The sequence below is a fragment of the Schistocerca serialis genome, chromosome 1 (assembly GCF_023864345.2).
Source record: "Schistocerca serialis cubense isolate TAMUIC-IGC-003099 chromosome 1, iqSchSeri2.2, whole genome shotgun sequence".
NCBI lineage: Eukaryota > Metazoa > Arthropoda > Insecta > Orthoptera > Acrididae > Schistocerca > Schistocerca serialis.
This window is the reverse complement of record NC_064638.1, coordinates 1,078,739,089-1,078,761,584: the sequence shown is the minus strand read 5'-3', so window position 1 is coordinate 1,078,761,584 and position 22,496 is coordinate 1,078,739,089. Positions and strand designations below refer to the sequence as shown.

At 43.5% G+C, this 22,496-nt stretch overlaps 1 protein-coding gene and 1 pseudogene across 1 annotated transcript in view; one reads left to right on the top strand and one right to left on the bottom strand.

Moving 5' to 3' along the window:
• Positions 1-22,496, top strand: part of LOC126416008 (somatostatin receptor type 2-like) — a 694,311-nt gene that overhangs the window by 75,457 nt on the left and 596,358 nt on the right. The window lies entirely within an intron of this gene.
• LOC126424802 (5S ribosomal RNA) lies at positions 15,646-15,763 on the bottom strand (annotated as a pseudogene).

Here is a 22,496-nt window from a genome sequence, read left to right as displayed (position 1 = left end):
TATTGCCGACGCTACAGTAGGTATCGTTGCTAGTTGGAAGTAGTTTGTTAAGCTATATTGCTTTCTTAATGAGATATTTTTAGCGAGGCTATGTCGCTAACAGGAAGACAGCGGGAATCTATTATTTATATTAACTCATTGCAATGCTTCCATAACTTTTTGGTAAAAACATCTTCATAAAGCGTTGTTAATTTTCGTGTGAATAAATTTTTTTTTTTTTGTTCTGTCGGAGGCAGAATGCTAAAAATGGGATAGGTTACGCACGCTTTCCTAGCAAATTATGCAGTTCTTGGGTTTATTCATGACTTTTCCTTTCTTTACAACTCAGTTTCCGTGATCATCTGTGCACTTACGGGACAAACACCAGACATGACGCCTCTGAACGTATATACTGCAGCCCTTGGCTTGTGGATGGATGGCGTGTCAGCGTTTGTTCACGTCCGGCGAAGACAAATGGCTTGTAAGATGACATGTACGCCGACATTTCCCGATCTACCCTGTCACGTGTGTCTCGGGAATACTTGACTGAAGATGGAATACGGGTTGGAAAACGCATTTTTCATAGTCGTGACCTCCTATAACTGGTGACATACAATCAGACCACACAGGGCAATATTACGCCTTAAGTTAACGCAGCAACTACTAGGGTTTTGTTTACTACACAACGATAAAGCATTAAGTTAGAAACTTAGCTGCAGAGTAAAACGATTCAAATCAGTTATTCGCAGCTGTAATTTCCCGTCTGTAAAATGGTGGGAAATCTTTTACGACTGTGCTCATCACTGGATTATACACAAAATAATCACAGCCCACTTGTGGACACTTCCTAGTGCGCGACTGGACGCTATTACGTCTCTTTGATATTGGATGGTTGTAGGCACGGGACCCATATAGCTAATATATAAGAAGTTTGACATAATATTAGATGGATTTGCGTAATGCATTAACGGATTAGGAGCAGCTCGCCTCTGAACGCCAAATTAGCCAGCATTAGGAGATAGTAAACTACAGTAAAGATTGTACATCCAAAACCTAAGAATGACATCTGAAAATTGTTTCAAATGGCTCTGAGTACTATGGGACTTAACATCTGAGGTCATCAGTCCCCTAGAACATAGAACTACTTAAACCTAACTAACCTGAGGATATCACACACATCCATGCCCGAGGTAGGATTCGAACCTGCGACCGTAGCGGATGCGCGATTTCAGACTGAAGCGCCTAGAACCTCTCGACCACAAGGGCCGGCTAATGACAGCCCTTGAGCTTTTTAGCCATATATGAGGATTTTAATCAACATGGTTTGGAGTGTGTGCGATGTTACTTGTGATAATTACTTGTGAAGAAACAGTCACGATCACAATATTTCATTTATTTAAAATGACCAGTTTCGGACATACAGTAGGCCACTTTCAGATTGACTGTACTGTGAAGATTACAAAAGTTCAAATGGCTCTGAGCACTATGGGACTTAACATCTATGGTCATCAGTCCTCTAGAACTTAGAACTACTTAAACCTAACTAACCTAAGGACATCACACAACACCCAGTCATCACGAGGCAGAGAAAATCCCTGACCCCGCCGGGAATCGAACCCGGGAACCCGGGCGCGGGAAGCGAGAACGCTACCACACGACTACGAGCTGATTGCAAAAGTACATGATAATTAGGGAAGTCAGTCTTGCATAAAATGTAGAAAGATTAAACTAAATAAGCGTGATGTTTCACCCATTTGCTGGAGCTGGCGGTGCGCTGAGCAGCTGAATGTTGTCGAGACGATAACTGCTGCTACTAGCCGTACTGCCATGCGTTAAACAGTGCTTCATAGTGCTCAGATTTGCTTCATTACGTCAGATGCAGCAGTGGAATCCTACTTTACAAAAAATATTTATGACGTACAAATGAAGTGTAATACTGACAGTACACTTCAAAATATATCATTGTACCAGTACTGCTGTTCAAATAAATAGTGCAGGTCATTAATAAGGTTTCTTAAATTTAAATAAACTTCAAATACAAGAGCACCAACGCGAAAGGCTCTGCCAACGTTGAAGGCCAGCTGGTGGCTCTTGTTGTTACTTCAAGGCGACGCCGTTTCCATGGAAATGGCGATATGTCGGCCGTTGCTTGTCAAAGACCATGCTGTAGTACGCTGTTGCCTGGGTGACGTTATATAATGTCTACTGGCGTCAGAAGATATATGTTGACTATTCCCTTCCCGCGCCCGCCCCGTTGGCCGTGCGGTCTAACGCACGGCTTTCCGGGCGGGAAGGAGCGCCTGGTCCCCGGCACGAATTTGTGTCGAGGTCCGGTGAACCGGCCAGTCTGTGGATGGTTTTTAGGCGGTTTTCTATCTGCCTCGGTGAATGCGGACTGGTTCCCCTAACTCCGCCTCAGCTACACTGTGTCGGCGGTTGCTGCGCAAACAAGTTCTCCACGTACGCGTACACCACCATTACTCTACCACGCAAACATAGGGGTTACACTCGTCTGATGTGAGACGTTTCGTGGGGGGTCCACCGGGGGCCGAATCGCACAGTAACCCTGGGTTCGGTGTCGGGCGGCGGAGGGGTGAAGTGGACTGCGGTAGTCGTCGTGGGGTTGTGGACCACTGCGGATGCGGCGGGGACGGAGCCTCTCCGTCGTTTCTAGGTCCCCGGTTGGCATACAATACAATACAGTACAATGCCCTTCCTGAGGAGACGATATGAAACAGTATTTGACGCGTGGCTGTTCAGTGACTAGCAGCAGTTATCGTCCTGACAACACGCAGCTGCTTAGTACGCCGCCAGCTCCAGCAGATGGATAAAACATCACGTCTGTTTAGTGTAATCTTTGTACATTTTATGCAAGACTGACTTCCCTAATCACCATGCACTTCTATAATATAATGTAAGTTATAATATAAACCCGGCATTTCAAATAAATGAGATTTTGCGACCATGACTGTTTCTTCATATATAATCAGGTAATTTCAAGGAATGATTGCCTATCGAAGACGTGTGGTCCAAACGATTCATATCGAACGAGCGATTCTAAATCGATCATGCGACTCTGGTGGCGGGCGTTATGAATATGTTTACGGTGGTCACTACAGCAATGACAAAAGAAGAGCGTTACAACAATACTTGTAATTACGAAGGAGACGACTTACTCGAAGTCGGTGTTGTCGTCATGTGAAAGTTTCATGTGATGTGTACGCTACGGGAACAATTCTCTCTTTGCCATAGCCTCGGTAAACTCTGCCAATATCACACAATAGAAGAATTACGCTGGTCTGGATGGACAATTTGGAAGAGTCGGCCGGCCGAAGTGGCCGTGCGGTTAAAGGCGCTGCAGTCTGGAACCGCAAGACCGCTACGGTCGCAGGTTCGAATCCTGCCTCGGGCATGGATGTTTGTGATGTCCTTAGGTTATTTAGGTTTAACTAGTTCTAAGTTCTAGGGGACTAATGACCTCAGCAGTTGAGTCCCATAGTGCTCAGAGCCATTTGAACCATTTGGAAGAGTCGAACCATGTTTGCTTCCTCATACTCGTTTAACGGTATTTCAACATCGGAACTCTCCTTACGAAGTTTTACACACTTCGCACCACCACAGCCTACACAGACCCTCCTTTCCTCGTCCGGTAGTACTCCATATTTGCGACAAAAAAGTGAAACAATTTTCTACGCTGGATGAGCATGGAATTAGATTTTTTCATTTGAAAGAATCCGCCGAAGATATGTCAAGAACACCAGACATCCCACCCACTATCGACATAAATCGTCTGCGTTTCCCTAGCGACTCACAAATAAATCGCAGAGGTATGTAACTTACAGCACCATGTAAGGGGACGTCGGAAAGCAGTTAAAAATGACGATCTCAAATAATTTATCATAACGCCCGACACCAGAGACGCTTGATCGATTTAGGATCGCACATTCGATATGAATCGTTTGGACCCCGCAACTTCGACAGACAATCATTCTTGTAAATTAGCAATAATCACATATCAGGAACAGAAATCGAAGTTACCACTTAAGAAAAGTAACTGCAAGTTACGTATTACTACGACAGGCCAAAGCTTTCACCTTGACAGTCTTCTGCGGTAATATTTAACACGGAAAAATTCCACTGATCACAGGAACGAAGACATAGACCTGAATCATTAGCAACAAAACTTGGACGTGTTAGAAATAAATTACATACACATTGGCATCAGCATTTTCACAGTTTAGACAGACTCAACAACAACGTACATTAATTTACATCCGTTACGAAATTCCACTTAGAAGTGGAATGAGTTACAACTGTCACTGCAATCACTGCGTCTAAATCAACGTCTACATGACTACTCATTCACATTTAAGTGATTGGCAGAGGATTCATCTAACGACCTTGAAGCCGTTTCTCTACTGCTCGCCTCTCTACCAGGGCGCGGGAAAAACGAACAATTAAATCTTCCCGTGCGAGCACTGATTTATTTTATTACGATGATCATTTCTACCTACGTAGGTACGTAGGTGGACAACAAAATACTGTAGCGTTCGGAGGAGAAAGTTGGTGAAAATTTCGCGAAAAGAGGTAGTTGCAAAGAAAATCACCTTTGTTTTAATGACTGTCACCCCAACTCGCGTATCATATACGTGGCATTCTCTCCTCTTATTTCGCGACAGTACAGAACGAGGTACCTTTCCTTGAACTTGTTCGATGTCCTCCATCTATCCGATTTGGGCGGATCCCATACCGAGCAGTAATATCACAGAAGAAAACTGGCAAGCGTACTGTAGGCAGTATCTTTAGTAGACCTTTTCCATCTTCGAAGTGTTCTACAAGTAAAACGCAGTATTTGGTTCGCTTTCCCACAATGTTATTTATGCGTACGTAGCAATTTATATTATTCTTAACTGTAACCATAGGTATTTAGTTGAATTGATAGGCTTTAAATTTGTGTGATTTACTGTGTAACCAAATTTAATGGATTCCTAGTAGTAGTCATGTGGATGACCACACACTTTTCATTCCTTAGATTCTATTGCCACGTTTCGCACCATACAGAAATCTTGTCTAAATAATTTTGCAATTGGTTTTGATCTTCTGATGACATTAGTAGACGGTGACTGATAGCGTCATCTGCAAACAATGTAAGAAGAATGCTCACATTACCTCTAGATCGTTTATACAGGGTCATCCATTGATCGTTACCGGGCCAAATATCTCACGAAATAAACGTCAAACGAAAAAACTACAAAGAATAAAACTTGTCTACCTTGAAGGGGGAAGCCAGATGGCGCTATGGTTGGCCCGCTAGATGGCGCTGCCATAGGTCAAACGAATATCAACTGCGTTTTTTTAAAATAGGAACCCCCATTTTTATTACATATTTGTGTACTACGTAAAGAAATATGAATGTTTTAGTTAGACCACTTTTTTCACTTTGTGGTAGATGGAGCTGTAATAGTCACAAACATATGACTTACAATTTTAGACGAACAGTTGGTAACAGGTAGGTTTTTTAAATTAAAATACAGAACGTAGATACGTTTGAACATTTTATTTCGGTTGTTCCAATGTGATACGTGTATCTTTGTGAACTTATCATTTCTGAGAACGCATGCTGTTACAGCATGATTAGACGTAAATACCGCATTAATGCAATAAATGCTCAAAATGATGTCCGTCAACCGCAATGCATTTGGCAATACATGTAACGACATTCCTCTCAACACCGACGTTTTTGATATTCCCGATCCTCACGCAATTTGTCTGCTACTGATGTGCGGATTAGCCGCCACAGCAGCTAAAACACCTATTTGAGCATTATCATTTGTTGCAGGTCGTGGTTGACATTCCACATGTGGCTGAACATTTCCTGTTTCCTTTAATAACGTAACTATCCGACGAACGGTCCGGACACATGGATGATGTCGTCGAGGATTCGGAGCAGCATACGTAAAACACGCCCGTTGAGCATTTTGATCACAACAGCCATACATCAACACGATATCGACCTTTTCCGCAATTGGTAAACGGTCCATTTTAACACGGGTTATGTATCACGAAGCAAATACCGTCCGCACTGGCGGAATGTTACGTGATACCACGTACTTATACGTTTATGAATATTACAGCGCCATCCATCACAAAGCGAAAAAAGTGGTCCAACTAAAACATTTATATTTCTTTACGTACTACACGAATATGTAATAAAAATGGGGGTTCCTATTTTTAAAAAAAACGCAGTTGATATCCGTTTGACCTATAGCAGCGCCATGTAGCGGGCCAACCAAAGTGTCATCTGGTTTCCCACTTCAAGCTAGACAAGTTTCGTTCTTTGTAGGTTTTTCGTTTGATGCCTACTTCGTGAGATATTTGGTCCAGTCACTATCAATGGACCATTCTGTATACGAGGACATACTGTAAAGTAATGCCTCCAAATTTGTTATTTGAAAACTCTTAAACTTCTAAATAAAACAGACGCTATATACGTTCTCCATCTTTATTCTTGGTGCCTACTTAATTATTTCTCAACATAGTCGCCATGGTGTCGAACACATTTCTCCCAACGAGATACCAGTTTGTTGATACCGTCACTGTGGAACGTTTGACTTTGTTGACGGCGCCGCATCGCCTCTGCTTGCACGTCTTCATCGCTATCAAAGTGATGTCCTCGAAGGTGTTCTTTAAGTCTCGGAAGCAGATGAAAATCGGATAGGGCCAAGTAGAGATAGTACGGAGAACGATGGATAACAGTGAATCCAAGGCGCCGGATTGTTCCAGATGTCGCAGGAATCGCGTATGGTGTGGCATTATCGTCCATGTGTGGACGGACTATACGAATTCGAAACTCATTTACAGTACGCTGTTTCTCACGCACCGACGTTGTTAAGTTCCACATCCCTACGCTACACATTACAAATCGCACCTTTCTAACGGCAGAGGGCTGTAAGCACGTAAATATGAAGAATAAAGATGTAGAATGTTAATGAAGTTTGTTTCATGTAAACAGCTTTACGAGTTTCCGTAAATTTCGTGAAGCATCACTTTTAAGCAAGCCCTTGTAAATTATGAACAACAGAGGGTGTACAACACTTTTTTGGGGAACGCCAGATATGACTTCATATTTAATCTATGACTTTCCACAAGTCGGTACGAACTGTGACTATTCTGACCGCCAGTCATAAATCCAGTCGCACCACCCTGTCATCACCGATTTCGTCCAAATTTAGGGTATACGCTGGCCTTGGACAGAAATGAAAACAGAAGTGGGAGCCCCAGACGGCAAAGCGTTTACAAAAAAGGAGATTTTTTGGCACAGGTGAGGCGAGTCATGGGCCATTTATGTTAGTCTAGTTTCCAGACAATGATTGGCACATCGCAAGGAGCACAGAACTCTAATTCGAGGGTCATGATGTCGTGTACCAGTGCGTAAACGTTTTAATTTTTATCGGCAATTTTTACGTTACTTACATTACAAATGAGTCTAAATAATGCCCAATGTATTATATTGATATAAAAGGTCATGAAAAGGAAAGAGAAAGGAAAATTTGGGACAGCAAGTAAAATTTCAAGGAAGGACTGTTCTTTAAGAATCTAAGAAGTCCCTGCAAATAAGTTTCTAAGAAGGGTCTGTAATAAATACGTACAGTACTTCGTATTCCGTTAGTTTCCTTTTGACCTTCGAATAACCTTCGGCAGGTGCAAGCGAACAGTATGTTCTCTGTACAGCTAAAATCGGCCCATCAGCCGTTCGAGACAACGCTGGCTATGGCTATGGAGCTCATTCGCTTTCCATCTCTGTACTGAGTAACGAAAAAGTTGTGATAACGCAGTGAGAAAGCTGTTTCCCCCATAGAAACTTTAAAATAACCGTCTAATTATAAAAATGTGGTCTTTGTAACGTGTGCAAGAAGCCTGTTTTCACGATGAATATCACTCCAGGACACTAAATCATCAGTTGTAAAATTATACAAGTATTCAATTTCATACACGACATTTTCGTGTACCCCTTACAGTCCCCTCCCAACCCCCCCCCCCCCCCCCCCCCCCTCCACGCGCCACTCAAACCTGGAACTTAATTTGCTATTCTAAATTTTCCTTTGGCTTTCCTCCTTAGAAGGCTGATACTGTGGCCGATACTGTGGTGTCACCGCCAGACACCACACTTGCTAGGTGGTAGCCTTTAAGTCGGCCGCGGTCCGTTAGTATACGTCGGACCCGCGTGTCGCCACTATCAGTGATTGCAGACCGAGCGCCGCCACACGGCAGGTCTAGTCTAGAGACTCCCTAGCACTCGCCCCAGTTGTACAGCCGACTTTGCTAGCGATGGTTCACAGTCTACATACGCTCTCATTTCCAGAGACGACAGTTTAGCATAGCCTTCAGCTACGTCATTTGCTACGACCTAGCAAGGCGCCATATTCAGTTACTATGTATCCTGAGCAGATAATATTGTGAATCATGTACCGTCAAGAGCGACGTTCATCATTAATGGATTAAAGATAAGTATCAAACTAATGTGTGCGCTTTCTGAATTCTAATTCCTTGTCATGTTCCAGACCACACGTCAGTATAGTTCTTCCCTCTTCACGCCAGCCTGCGTGAGCTAACACGCGTGCATTTCGGCCTCCTCTAGTAACACGGTGTTGGCTCTTCTGCCAACACAACAGATACTCATGGCCATACAAGAACCTCAACAGGGCCACGTAACTAGCGCCAGAGTGGATAGACGTTTCGCTTGCTCGACCCTGTAGCAACACTGACTGTTACCATGGCAACCATTGTTGTAGCGCCATGTCGTCTTTAAAGACGAGTGCGGGTTCTGCATGTAGTATCACGATGGGCGTGCTGTTTTGGACGCCTCAAGGGGAAACAAAGTTGCCAGATTGCGTTCTTTTCCTGACGTAAAGGTGTGGTATGCCATTGGGTGCACGAGACTATCGCCTCTGGTTCGCGTAGTCGGTAATATGGATAGCAACCGTAACACTTCTGACTTACAAAAGCTGGTAGATGTGTCCTGTCTTTGAGGAATATGTGAATTTGTCTTTCAACAAGAAAACACAAAACGATATCATGCCCGTGCTGTCCTAACCAATCTCAATACACAGAGTGTTCGACTCTTGTCATAGCCAGCGGGTTCCACGGTTGTTTCACCCATTGAAAACGCTGGCCTTGGCTGTCGCTCGGCAAGCGACCAATTTTCATCCATGCGACTGATGAACTCCGGCCTATAGTTCAAGCAGCAAGGGACGACGTACTCCTGAGTGTCAATTAAGCTGACATGTACCCAATCTCCAAGTGCATTATACCCATTGTTGCTGCCAGATGTGTGACTTTCTTACTCAATTTCGTTCCTGTTATTCCCGTAGATCACCTTACTTCTATAGTGTATATGAACAATAAGTAAAATTTCGACACTTTTATCATTCCAATTGTTAAAATCTTCGTGGTCAGCGGTATAGGTCGTCAGCGTCTTTCACTGGTGTACTATAAAGGGATCTCTTTTTCCCTTTACGTGGAACCGTTTGATAACGGCACCACGTAAACTTCAGCAAGATACTGCACCATCCATCGTCCCCGCACCAAGTAGCAATGATTTCACGAACGCGCCGCGGACACCAAGACGCTTTTGCAGCCCCCTAGGTTTCCTGATACTAAACCTTATTGAGCATATCTGGGACGAATCTAAGTGAGGTACCTAGACCTTGGCCAAATCTCGTCCAATCTTCGGGATTTGTGTGCGGAGGTTGAACTGTAATGGATCAAAGGATTTGATATGGAGGGCATGTGCAACTGAGTAGCACATTCAACAGTACTCAATTAAAATAATCATACATGAACAAGTGGTTTTTATCTTTGCTCTTAATGTCGCGATTTTCTTTGCGTTCTCTGGCTATTGAACGTGTTGTGACTCTCAGTCCTTTACACATGAGAGGAAGTGAGCTTGACTCTTCATACTGACTGGCTTTACCGCCACGCATATACAGGGTGGTCCATTGATAGCGACCGGACCAAATATCTCACGAAATAGACATCAAACGAAAAAACTGCAAAGAACGAAACTCGTCCAGCTTGAAGGGGGAAACCAGATGGCGCTATGGTTGGCCCGCTAGATGGCGCTGCCATAGGTCAAACGGATATCAACTGCGTTTCTTTAAATAGGAACCCCCATTTTTAATTACATATTCGTGTAGTACGTAAAGAAATATGAATGTTTTAGTTGGACCACTTTTTTCGCTTTGTGATAGATGGCGCTGTAATAGTCACAAACATTACTTCGTATCAACTGACATTCCGCCAGTGCGGACGGTATTTGCTTCGTGATACATTACCCGTGTTAAAATGGACCGTTTACCAATTGTGGAAAAGGTCGATATCGTGTTGATGTATGGCTATTGTGATCGAAATGCCCAATGGGCGTGTGCTATGTATGCTGCTCGGTATCCTGGACGGCATCATCCAAGTGTCCGGGCCGTTCGCCGGATAGTTACGTTATTTAATGAAACAGGAAGTGTTCAGCCACATGTGAAACGTCAACCACGACCTGCAACAAATGATGATGCCCAAGTAGGTGTTTTAGCTGCTGTGGCGGCTAATCCGCACATCATTAGCAGAAAAATTGCGCGAGAATCGGGAATCTCAAAAACGTCTGTGTTGAGAATGCTACATCAATATCGATTGCACCCGTACCATATTTCTATGCAACAGGAATTGCATGGCGACGACTTTGAACGTCGTGTACAGTTCTGCCACTGGGCACAAGAGAAATTACGGGACGATGGCAGATTCTTTGCACGCGTTCTGTTTAGCGACAAAGCGTCATTCACCAACAGCGGTAACGTAAACCGGTATAATATGCACTATTGGGCAACGGAAAATCCACGATGGCTGCGACAAGTGGAACATCAGCGACCTTGGCTGGTTAATGCACGGTGCGGCATTATGGGAGGAATGATAATTGGCCCCTATTTCATCGATGACAATCTAAATGGTGCAATGTATGTTGATTTCCTACATAATGTTTTACCGATGTTACTACAAGATGTTTTGACAGAATGGCGATGTACTTCCAACATGATGGATGTCCGGCACATAGCTCGCGTGCGGTTGAAGCGGAATTGAATAGCATATTTCATGACAGGTGGATTGGACGTCGTAGCACCATACCATGGCCCGCACTTTCACCGGATCTGACGTCCCCGGATTTCTTTCTGTGGGGAAAGTTGAAGGATATTTGCTATCGTGATCCACCGACAACGCCTGACAACATGCGTCAGCGCATTGTCAATTACGGAAGGCGAACTACTCGGTGTTGAGAGGAATGTCGTTACACGTATTGCCAAATGCATTGAAGTTGACGGACATCATTTTGAGCATTTATTGCATTAATGTGGTATTTACAGGTAATCACACTGTAACAGCATGCGTTATCAGAAATGATAAGTTCACAAAGGTACGTGTATTACAATGGAACAACCGAAATAAAATGTTCAAACGTACCTACGTTCTGTATTTTAATTTAAAAAACCTACCTGTTACCAACTGTTCGTCTAAAATTGTGAGCCATATGTTTGTGAGTATTACAGCGCCATCTATCACAAAGCGAAAAAAGTGGTCCAACTAAAACATTCATATTTCTGTACGTACTACACGAATATGTAATAAGAATGGGGGTTCCTATTTTAAAAAAACGCAGTTGATATCCGTTTGACCTATGGCAGCGCCATCTAGTGGGCCAACCATAGCGCCATCTGGTTTCCCCCTTCAAGCTAGACAAGTTTCGTTCTTTGTAGTTTTTTCGTTTGACGCTTATTTCGTGAGATATTTGGCCCTGTCACGATCAATGGACCACGCTGTTTAATTGTTTTTAATTGAGTGTGACAGCTTTCTGTGGATTATCACATTTTTCGCAACTCTTTGCTTGGCCTTCATAACTAGTGTACACCTCTTGTCTTTAGAGTTGTTAGAGCCTGAGGATGGTGCTATATTGCTCTGAAATCGGTCGTACAGTAAGAGAAAGGGATTCTTACTGTACGAAACTGTCATGGATCTGACTCCCAAATGCTTTTGAGGTCTCACTACAGGTGCCACTCGGATGAAATGGACGGGGGAGCTACACTTTAATGGCTGGGAGTCTCAGTTCAGATGTTCGTGAAAGAGATGTGGGACCAATACTGGCATGCGAGCCATGATTACTGTGCGAAGTTTGAGCCTGGTTGCTGACAGAAACTTTGCACTTCTAATTACACTGATCTAAAAGGGAAAGTTTTTCCGGATTTTTTTTTTTTCATTCGAGAGCCATATTTTCTGCGCCGGCTACTTCATTAGTGGGTGTTTGAAGGTGCAGCAAACTTTTTTGCCATGTGGTGCATTGAAAATTGCAGATACATGTGTATAGTTGTGACACATGCATCACTGATTAACCTTTATCTGCTGGATTCACTTCTCCAGCCCCACATGCAAACGAACGGTTCCACTCGTGCCTACGTTCATTCAACACAGAGTTCTTCTACTCTAAAAGAGTTCCTGTTTGGCGCATATTATTCGGGCTTCACTGGCCCCCAAAAGGGATTCTACGCGCTTTTTGGCTTTCTGTGTTTTTAGAACGACTGTTAAAATGGTTGTCTGGCGTTCCAGTCTGGCTGACTACAAGCATTTTAAAAAGTCGTTGCCTTCCGTTGTTTCTGGTACGCTGGAAACTCGTCAGTTGTTTGAAAACGCTGACTGAATATACTTTCACATCGACTTTGTAATTATTCCTTTCTTTTTCGGCGAAAACAGAGATCATGGAAAGAGTGCAACCCACGTAGCATTTTCCTCTTTCGTGTTTCCTTTTTCTTTCTTATGAATTTACGTTTTCTCTCAAAAAATAATGAGGTGAATGATCTCAGACCGCAATAATAATACACACTGAACCCTAACTCCACAGACAAAATTTCGGTGGTTGTTCAGGGATATATTTCCAAACATTCCCCTGGCCACAAGTGTTTTTATTCTCATTTATCCTTGCACGGCGCCGAAAATATCTGAATAACAGTGGTAAAGTCGACTGCATGTGATGTGTGTCTTGCCTGAAAACAAATTTACTCCATTCATAAACGGTAGTTGCTGTTAGCTACAGTAATGCCAACTTTACCCTCCGTCCTCAAGCTTGCATTCTGTACTGCTCGATTATGTAGCTGGTTTCTTTTTACGTCAGTGTTAGGTGGTCGTTAACAATGATACGCAGCAGTATTTATGGGTCTACTGATGGACAATCGGCCGATATGAACCTCGTGTATGGGTTCACTGGATGCATTGGAAGAGTGTTACGACGCGCTGCTGAACTGTTCCCGTAGCGACGGCAACTACCGGCACTTTTGCATCAGAAGCGGGATGTTGCACTACTCTGTGTTTAGTGTTGTATGATACGACGACTGCATATTACAAGCTTTTCCTGTGTGTTGAATGTATATGCGAAGAAACAACGGTAGTTGGGACAACAAACAGAATAAATCATAATTACTCCATAATCACTCGTCCTCAGACGGGCTATGCTTCTCATCGCGAAGCACGCCAGATTTGATGACCGCCGTGGCTGCTGCATCTCACAGAAAGTGCTCCTCTCCATGATTTGCGACCTCAGCGCTCTCCAGCGTCAGTCTGAGGCATCTGGCGCGTAAATTATACAGTTTCCTTGCCAAGATAGACACGAGTGAAGTAGCCGCGTTAACCCTGTTCGAAATGGTCGAAGAAAAGCGAAGGAAATCGCGAAGAAGACTTTGAGCTCGTCAAAGGCCTGAACAGCAAACAATACTTTACGACGATCTGAAAAAAAAGATACTAGTAAAAGTTAGTCGTTAACTGAAGCGAATATTCGTCCCATCTTCGGCTGTAAATTGAATATAATTATAGTGTCCATTGTCAGTTTGAGGATGCATAATTAGCCTATCCCCGATGTTATTCAATCTGTATATTTAGCAAGCTGTAAAGGAAACAAAAGAAAAATTCGGAGCAGGAATTAAAATCCATGGAGAAGAAATAAAAACTTTGAGGTTCGCCGATGACATTGTAATTCTGTCCGAGACAGCAAAGGACTTTGAAGAGCAGCTGAACGGAATGGACAGTGTCTTAAAAGTAGGTTATAATATGAACATCAACAAAAGCAAAACGAGGATAATGGACTGTAGTCAAATTATATCGGGCGATGCTGCGGGAATTAGATTGGGAAATGAGACACTTAAAGTAGTAAATGAGTTTTGCTATTTGGGGAGCAAAATAACTGATGATGGTCGAACTAGAGAGAATATAAAATGTAGCTGGCAATGGCAAGGAAAGCGTTTCTGAAGAAGTGAAATTTGTTAACATCGAGTATAGATAGATTTAAGTGTCAGGAAGTCGTTTCTGAAAGTATTTGTATGGAGTGTAGCCATGTATGGAAGTGAAACATGGACGGTAAATAGTTTGGACAAGAAGAGAATAGAAGCTCTCGAAATGTGGCGCTACAGAAGAATGCTGAAGATTAGATGGGTAGATCACATAACTAATGAGGAGGTATTGAATAGAATCGGGGAGAAGAGAAGTTTGTGGCACAACTTTACTAGAAGAAGGGATCTGTTGGTAGGACATGTGTTGAGACATCAAGGGATCACCAATTTCGTATTGGAGGACAACGTGGAGGGTAAAAATCATAGAGGGAGACCAAGAGATGAATACACCAAGCAGATTCAGAAGGATGTACGTTGCAGTAGGTACTGGGAGATGAAGAAGCTTGCACAGGATAGAGTAGCATGGAGAGCTGCATCAAACCAGTCTCAGGACTGAAGACCACAACGACAACAATATCGAAATTCTCGATGTTGCATTGACTACCACCACTCTGAAGTAACGTACTTCATCGCATAGATGATAAGATCGAACTTCGTTTCGTAATTTCATTCGAATGGAAGGAGATCTTATTCGAAGCTGCACACCAACATTGAAAAAGATATACATTTTAACAGAAATTATGATAAAAGAAAAAATTCCAGTGTGTACCTTGTGTTTACTTTTTTCCATAGACTGTCAGTTACGTTAAGATTTATGGCCACTTGTGAAATATTCCAGTCGTTAGCCTTTGCAAGAAGAATTGCTGCAAACACATTACTTGCAATAAATAACATCGACTACCGCAAGTAATACTTCTATAAAATTAATCAGAAAGCCCCAGAAATTTTTAAAAAACAAAAGGTGAAAAAAAAAATTGGAAGGAGGTGAACGCAAACGTGCTATTCTTCTCTCAGCTCACGGCGCTATCAGGTCAGCTGCAGCTTCGACATTCACCTTCAACATTTCTCTCAAGACTCCGTATATGGTATACACTGTATAAAAACTGCTTCAAAACGACGTACTTTTGATTGATCGTCGTTCTACCGTAGCACTGAAACAGTATACTTGCATAACACACAAGCCATAACACTGAAAACTTCAAATACAGGAGGCCTTGCACTCCGTCTTCAGGCCTCAAGTGGCCTATAGGGACCATCCGACCGCCGTGTAATCCGCAGCTGAGGATGCGGATAGGAGGGGCGTGTGGTCAGCACACAGCTGTCTCAGTCGTTATGATTGTTTCCTTTGACCGGAGCCGCTACTATTCGGTCGAGTAGCTCCTCAATTGGCATCACGAGGCTGTGTGCACCGCGAAAATGGCAACAGCGCATGGCGGCCCCGATGGTCACCCATCCAAGTGCTGGCCATGCCCGACAGCGCTTAACTTCGGTGATCTGACGGGAACCGGTGTATCCATTGCGGCAAGGCCGTTGCCCACAGGTGGTTTTAATATACTGATATACAGTTTCCTGTCATTTTATTATAAAAAATCGTAGATAACACGACACGTTTCCAGGAAATCCTCAATTTGCTGATGCTTCGAAAGAACTTACATCCATACTGTAACACGTACTCAGTGATAAAGAAAACCCACCAAACTCTGTAGAGCATGGAACGTGAAAATGATGTCGCACCTCAATCTTCATTTCACGCTCTGTAGTATAGGATATTGTGTAATTCCACACTGTGACGTCATCAGTTCCACACTCATGTGCGTTTCTACGTCCCGTGAGAGGACGGCTTAACGAGCCATCGGAGTCCACGAACCCCTTATAACATTCAGAAAATGTTCCTAAACAACCTCGGAAATTTTGTCAGTGGTTTTGATTTGCACCCTATATATACCAAAACGGTTCACTTACGCATATCCGCTTACTCGGGGTTAAGCTGCTCTTCACATCTTCTGGCGTTGTATATGATGTTATTTATGCTTAATTAATCTTACACTCATGGGATGTCCAATAAACCAACTGATTTTTTTTTCACACCTACGCCCAGTATTTTCGTAACCACTTCTCGGTGCAAATCTTTCAGTAAGACGCCACGCTGCCAGCTGAAGGACAAGGTACGTTAAGTGAAGGCTATACTGACGGTGAGTAATTGTATGAGTAATACAGTGCGATGTTTGTCGTCTGATGATGAAGATTATCGTGATAATAATGATAAAAAAAATGTCGTGTGACTAGGGCCTCCCGTCGGGTAGGCCGTTCTCTGTGTGCAAGTCTTTCGATTTGACGCCACTTCGGCGACTTCCGCGTCGATGGGGATGGAATGATGATGATTAGGACAACACATCACCCAGCCCCGGAACAGAGAAAGTCTCCGACGCAGACGGGAATCGAACCCGGGCCCTTAGGAGTGACATTCTGTCGCGCTGACAACATTTTTTTTCGGTATAGTTCGTTGCGTTTGGTCTGGGCGGACGTCACAAGACAACCGTTCAAGTTCATCGTTGATTCCTTTACTCAGTTTTTTTATTACAGAGAGCACGCAGCCCCCTGACCGAACACACTGAGCTAGCGTGCCGGCACCGCTCAGCTTCCGGGGCGGACATAATAATGATGATATTAAGGGGGCCAACACACAGCCACCTCATCTCGAATAGCATCAGTAGTGCCTCTGAGCTCAACGCCTCTTTTTGTGGACGGGCCGCAGTCAACAGTGTCACGTGCCATCAATTCAAAAGACACTGCGAAGAGGACAAAGGCCTGGCTCTGGTGATCATCGCGTTTACGGAACCAACTCCAGTCGGCCAAATTCTGGTTATGAAAATTTTTTCACCTGCAGGAACTGAACGTTATAATTACGAGCAAAGAGTAAGCGTAAAAACCAGGCGTTATTCGTCTCTGCCATTCTACCAGGTACAATTTTTCGTAAGCACTCTGAAAACACATTGCTAGAAGAACGCCAGAAAACCATGACGAAATCATCAAGACAGATTAAACTATAGTTATGTAACTGACGCCGTTGTAAGTAAACGGGTAGTTACATTAAAACATTTTTCTGTTGAACACCGGTATCGAATTAGAGGGGAATTTGACGCAATTATGTAATTTTGTCTGCAATTCTGGTTTTTTTTTTTAAAAAAAAAGGAGTGCGAGAAGTTAGGATTTAACCTTCCGTCGAAATTGGAAATTTGTGGTGAGGTCTTATGAGACCAAACTTCTGAGGTCATCGGTCCCTAAGCTTACGAACTACTTAAGCCAACACACACACACACCCATGCCCGAGGGAGGACTCGAACCTCCAAGGGGAGGGAGGGGGGGGGGGGCAGCCGCGCGGATCGTAACAAGGCCCCAGGACCGCCTAGCTACCCCGCGTGGCCCCTTCCGTCGAAGAACAGGTTTTAGAGGAGTACAAGCTCGGATTAGAGAGTTAAATGGTTGTCATTTTTAGAGGAACTATTCCGGCACTTGCCTTATGGGATTTACGAGAACTATGGAAAAGTTAGATCTGTATATCTGATGGGGACTTTGGGCTGCCGTCCTCCTGAATGCACGTCTAGTGCGTTGCATTTGTCGATCTTTTGTTTGATTGTGTCGGCAGCTTACTGTTACTTGCTTCTGTTGGCAGCACCTGCAGTCTGTACTAAGTGAAATCCAGGGCGCGGTATACCATTACACCTACTGGTGTTGTCCACGTGAGGCACCAAAGTGAAGGCAGAAAAGTATTTGCCGTTGTGTATGGCCCACCTTAGGAAGGACACAGGCTACTGTTCTAATTTCAAATCGACGTCATCAGTATTCGAGTGGTGTAATGTTTTAATAAATGGCGTCATTCGAGACTGGTGACCGGAAGATTCGTGCTCCACTTATTCCTTGTGAGTGGGCAACAACTGTCTACTCTAGTTTAACGCTGTAGGTTGAGGTGTTATAATGTGCTCTGTGAATTTCAGACATTTACCTAAGAAAGTTTTGGATGCGGTATCGTAAGGAGCCAACACCGATATCAATTAATTAGCAATTTACTGTGATGTTCAAGTTGGGTCACATCAGTGCTTCACAGCAAGTGGTGAACAACAGTAATATTGTTGTTGAGTAATTTTTCATGGTTCGTCAGTGTTCTATGATGGTGCTCTGAACTTTACGCTTACGAACAGTGACACCTCACAGCACAGTAATGGATGGGCTACCGCCGCTATAGTACGTGGTGCTAAAGTAAAAGAAGTACCAGGGCTTGAATCGTTTAACAGTCGTGATGTTATTGTCTATCGGACATTGCAGATCTGTGAGGTGTACAACAGAGATATGGCTAAATCGTATTACATATCCACCATGCTGTTGGTTATCAGGATCAGGAATCATCGTAAAATAAATGAATCTGAATCTGTGTCAGAATGGATCAAAGGCGTTGATAACTGTAATAAAATAAAAACAGTTGGTGATCTCATACATTATTATAGAAATTAAATAAATGTATCCTTTTACCTTATCCCTTGCCGAAAGCCGAGAAGCGATTCTTCTTGGTGTTGTAGCTCTCTGGGGCACTCTAGGATGCACCTTGACCTTGACCTTAGTGATTACATACCCGCTTATCAGTGCAGGACCGCACGGCAGATTCGCCAACACGAGCGCTGCTAAAGAGACCTCAGCGCTCGTACGGGATATTACTCTAGCGCCGGACGTCGAAATTTGTAGCGTCAGCCACTAACCGGACAAGGGTATATCTAGAACCGGGGGCTCAAGGATGCAACAGTTTTTCCTATATAAGTAATGATTTTTGGTAAGAAGGCGTCAGTCCCGAGCAACAGCATTGGAGGACCGCTCACACTACGAGTACTTTACTTCACCCCCCACCCTCCCCCCTCAAGAAAAAAAGTTAGTACGCTGGGCGGGAAAGTACACTGATCGGTTTTCAAGAAGAAACTCAAATCCTGAAACGCACGGGTTGCGAGCAAGAGCTCGTCGAAGTCGGAGGCTTTGAACTGCATCAGTGCAGACCCTACAACCGCGGTGCTGAGCCTCGCCCACATGAGCCGGTACGCGCGGTTGTCTTTCACGTATTTCAATCGCTCCGTGGACTCGGGAAATAAGGACCTCCGCTGACGTTACAGGTGTGCCATACACCGTACTCTACGTATTACCCTACAGAAAATAGTCGAGAGGTGTCAGATCTGGCGACCGTGATGGCCATGAAACTGCTTGACCTCCACCAGTCCATCGATTGGAATATGCGACATTGAGGTGAGCGTGTACATCGACATCAAAGTGGGCGGGAGCTCCGTAGTGTTGCAGCCTCGTGTCTTAGTCAACTCGATCATTTAGTGGCGCTACATCGCTGAAGAATACAAACAATACAAAGACTTTGCGAGCCATCTCTGAACGCGGTACTGCTTCGTCGACAGCACCTCCCTGGCCCATGCTGACAGCCACCGCCATGCAGCAGCGCAGCTCAGTTGCTGCAGAAGAACTGGTTATTCTTCGTATTTTACTGTCCCTTGTAGAACATCTCTATAAAACCAACATCGTACCACGCTAATTAGGGACTTTAAAATCATTTTGTCAGTAACCGGAAACAAATCAATGCTTTCTGAGACGTGATGAGTAGCATCTGTTTACATCTATATCTACATCTACGTCTACATGCGTACTCTGCAAATCGCATTTAAGTGCCTGGCAGAGGTTTCATCGAACCACCTTCACAATTCTCTATTATTCCAATTTCGTATAGCGCGCGGAAAGAACGAGCACCTATATCTTTCTGTACGAGCTCTGATTTCTCTTATTTTATCGTGATGATCGTTTATCCCTATGTAGGTCGGTGTCAACAAAATATTTTCGATTTTTGAGGAGAAAGTTGGTGATTGGAATTTCGTAAGAAGCTTCCGTCGCAACGAAAAACGCTTTTTTTAAATCATGTCCAGCCCAAATCATGTAACATTTCTGTGACATTCTCTCCCATAATTCACGATAGTACAAAACGTGCTGCCCTTCTTTGAACTTTTTCAATGCACTCCTTCAGTCCTGTCTGGTAAGGATCCCACACCGCGCAGCAGTATTCTAAAAGAGGACGGACAAGCATAGTGTAGGCAGTCTCCTTAGTAGATCTGTTACATTTTCTAAGTGTCCTTCTAATAAAACGCAGTCTTTGGTTAGCCTTACCCACAACATTTTTCTGTGTTCCTTCCAATTTAAATTGTTCGTAATTGTAATAGCTAGGTATTAGTTGAATTTACGGCTTTTAGATTAGACTGATTTATCGTTTAACCGAAGTTTAACGAGTTCCTTTTAGCACTCATGTGGATGATCTCACACTTCTCGTTATTTAGGGTCAAGTGCCAATTTTCACACCATACAGATATCTTTTCTAAATCGTTTTTCAATTTGATTTGATCTTCTGAAGATTTTATTAGTCGATAAAGACAGCATCATCTGCAAACAGTCTTAGACGGCTGCTCAGATTGTCTCCCAAATCGTTTATGTAGATAAGGATCAGCAAAGGGCCTAAAACACTACCTTGGCGACCGCTAGAAATCACTTCTGTTTTATTCGATGACTTTCTGTCAGTTACTACGAACTGTGACCTCGCTGACAGGAAATCACAATTCCAGTCATATAACTGAGACGATATTCCATAAGCACGCAATTTCACTACAAGCCCCTTGTGTGGTACAGTGTCAAAAGCCTTCCGTAAATCCAGAAAAACGGAATCGATCTGGAATCCCTTGTCGATAGCACTCAACACTTCATGTGAATAAAGAGCTAGTTGTGTTTCACAGGAACTATGTTTTCTAAACCCATGTTGACTGTGTGTCAATAGACAGTTTTCTTCGAGGTAATTCATAATATATGTTCCAAAATGCTGCTGCATATCGACGTTAATGATATGGGCCTGTAATTTAGTGGATTACACCTATTACCTTTTTTGAGTATTGGTGTGACCTGTGCAACTTTACAGTCTTTGAGTACGGATCTTTCGTTGAGCGAACGGTTGTATATGATTCTTAAGTATGAAGCTAATGCATCAGCATACTCCGAAAGGAAGCTAATTGGTATACAGTCTGCACCAGAAGACTTGCTTTTATTGAGTGATTTAAGTTGCGTCACTCCTCCGAGGATATTTACTTCTACGTTACTCATGTACTTTAGGCTGACTCTAGCTGCACTATGTAAAAACGAAACTGCAAATATCTACATGAACTACGGAGAAAATGCTTCAGGCGATTCTTAGTAGGGACACCCTATCAGTTTTAGCAGAAAAGAGGTTCAAAAATGGTTCAAATGGCTCTGAGCACTATGGGACTTAACATCTATGGTCATCAGTCCCCTAGAACTTAGAACTGCTTAAACCTAACTAACCTAAGGACAGCACACAACACCCAGCCATCACGAGGCAGAGAAAATCCCTGACCCCGCCGGGAATCGAACCCGGGAACCCGGGCGTGGGAAGCGAGAACGCTACCGCACGACCACGAGATGCGGGCGCAGAAAAGAGGAACCCATGAAAGACACATATGGACAGTACCTCTATAATATCGACAGTTCCGTAGTTAAATTTTATCCTTGACAAGGATTATATCTGCCAATAGCGTGAAAACTTCCACCCATTCTCTTTGCACGGTACTAATGTCACTCTCCGAAATCCGACCCGTCAATCTGCAATATTTAGCGAAACCGGACGCACTTCGGAACGCATCATGCGCAGCTCTGGGCAAAACATTAGGAACAAAAATGTTTCGTGAATCTCGATTATATCACCCAGGAGATTCACCAACAACTAAGGACTGTCCGCTTTATATCGGACTGAACGAGGTGGCGCAGTAATTAACGTAATGATACAATCAGCCATCCGTACTTACGTTTACTGTTTTCTTATCAAGTCACTCCGCTAAAAAACGTGACTATTTCGAAAAAGTCCGCTTTCTGTTTGCTCCCCTATCCTTGTCAAATACGTACTTGTGCTCTGTTTATAATGAAATTAACGCCAACTGGACGTGAACATCCCATCTGGGCGACTTCGACTTTGACATCATGTTATAACACATAATAGGAGACACTGGGTGAAAGCATGATTTGCGCGTATAAGTGATGTCATAGTATGCTGCTTACTGTGTATCGATCTGAAGGTGACCAGTGATGGTCGGAACTAGACATCTGTGAATAGGTGAAACTTATTTTTCTGTTAATAATACTGTACATAAAGTCAACAAACCTGTGTGCCGGAAGTCG